The sequence below is a fragment of the Morone saxatilis genome, unplaced genomic scaffold (genome assembly GCF_004916995.1).
Source record: "Morone saxatilis isolate NCDOM2014 unplaced genomic scaffold, NCSU_SB_2.0 Contig21, whole genome shotgun sequence".
NCBI lineage: Eukaryota > Metazoa > Chordata > Actinopteri > Moronidae > Morone > Morone saxatilis.
In genome coordinates, this window is record NW_023339774.1 from 876,835 (window position 1) to 879,099 (window position 2,265).

The 2,265-nt window shown below is 41.4% G+C and overlaps 1 protein-coding gene across 1 annotated transcript in view; it reads right to left on the reverse strand.

The window, feature by feature from the left end:
* The window catches only part of LOC118332807 (serine/threonine-protein kinase Nek6-like), a 23,279-nt gene that overhangs the window by 16,849 nt on the left and 4,165 nt on the right, over nt 1-2,265 (reverse strand). The window lies entirely within an intron of this gene.

A 2,265-nucleotide genomic window follows, 5' to 3' on the forward strand; every position in this document is an offset into this window, starting at 1 on the left:
GAACTAACGCTATGCTCAATATGTTAATTTCTAAAGTTTTCCTGCTGGACACAAGATGTCTTCTACTTAACTGTTAAGTCCATTCTCAGTGGATGTGCACTGGTGAATTCAAGTTTCTACATGGTAAATGGTAAATGGACTGTAGTCTTTCTAGTCACTCACCCCATTCACGCACATTTATACACTGATGATGCAAGGTGCCAACTGTTCACCAGAACTGTTCACCAACTGCTGCATAGTTGCATACTGGAGCAGGGTTGACTTCCAAATGATTTGTGGTGTCACAAATCATGCTGGTAGGCCCCGCCCTTTAACATCAGATTTTCAACAAGCACAGAGAAACTTTCCACTTTCAGCAGATGATTGTGAGAACATCCTTCTTGTGTCAAACTCTGCACATACATCATTCAAACATCACTGTAGGATATACCTATAGGGAAATAGAGAAAATTACAAATAACAGCCTATTTCTCTCTTCTACTGAGGTAAAATCCGACACAATTTGAAAATTATAATAATAAACAGCACTTGTAATAAAGAGGCTTAAAAGACATTCCACTGGTATGGTCCCTCGAAATGACGACTGATAATGGTAAATGGTAAATGTACCTCCTACCACTCAAAAGCGCTTTTACACTACGTGCCACATTCACCCATTCATACACATTCACATGCTATGCATCGGGAGCAATTTGGGGTTCAGTATCTTGCTCAAGGATACTTCGACACATGGCAGGAGGAGCCAGGGATCGAACCAACAACCTTCCGATTAGAGGACGACCCACTCTGCCTCTAAGTCACGGCCACACATTTTAAAACACTTCCACTTCACAGACCTGGAAGCTCTATCCATTATATATACTGTCAATGGTTCAACTATGGTTGGTGGGTGTAGTTCAAAACTATCTAGATGGACAAATAGGGGTAGGAGGAAAATTATGTATTTTTGATTTTGGGTTAAACTGTCCCACAAAAGACCCACTTTTATTCTCTGGATTTAATTTATGTTGAACCTGTTTTTATTTTAATCTAATTCCTTCCCTGTCTAATTCCCTATAAATTAAACAAACTGAAATAATATATGAATACATGACTGCTAGCAGGGATTGCAGAACAAAGACAAAAGGAAACAGCTACAGTTACAGCTAAATATACTGTGAACTATCATACAAGTACTAAACGCTCTCTTCTGACAGTGGAGTTCGAGCCTGCTGGGCGCCCGCGGTGATGACTCATGATAGAGACCTTGCTCTGGTTTCAACTGGAAATGAAAAAAAAAGCCATTTCCAAACAAGTGGATCACTGAAAGTAAGTCACAGAGTAAGCTAGCTGCTGCATCATTGTGTCCTCTTGGCTTTTCTTGTGACTAGCTGAGTCATCTGAGCGTGATCTTGTGCCTCTACTCTCTAACACCCCGACTTTTAAGAAGAAACAACCTAATCAGCAGCTGTGATTCCCTGGAGTTACGCTACCAAGTACAGTATTGATGACTTGTTTTGACCAAAAACAGCTACCAAAATGTCTAAACTGGGCCATGTCGAAACTTGCTCCCTATCCTAAAACATTATAAGGATTATTCTTCAACCCCCCCATACTCTGATGAGTCAGCTTTAAGTATTTAGCTGAGTGCACATGTAGTAACTTGCGCTCACCTTAACATACTCAGCTCTACTAACCATTAAAATGTGAGTAATGCCAAGTGGGCCCCATGCCATGACTTAGGTTACACCACAGGAACAGATCTGTGCTACATACCAGTATGTCAGACTGCCCTTAATTGTCGAATCGAGGACTGTGCTGTTGTTGGCATCGAAGGCTAGGAAATCTCTCAACATAGACCGGCCTGATTGTATAACAGGTCCACAGTATGTTGCCTGGTCTCATGGGCCCTAGCTCTGTGGTGTTCCACTAAAACGCACTGAAATACACAGGTTGGGTGGAGGACTCCTGCTGAGAAAATAACTCACCAAGAAGAATCAACTCTCCTGGGAACAAATACCTCAGATTTATGAATTTTTCTAATCCAGAGATTCAGTGGCCCACGAGCCTCCCGGTTTCAGCCAGAAAATGGTCAAATATATTTTAGAATTCAGTCACTCCCTGTGAAGATCAGCAGCCTGAGCAAGAGCAGGGAGTGATCAAATCAAGATCTTAAAGAAACTGAGTCTATTCGTGGATAGAGCAGTGGGAGGATGGCTTCATTAAAGCTGCAGTAGGTAACTTTTATAAACACATCTTTTAGTCATATTTGCTGGAACTTTCACT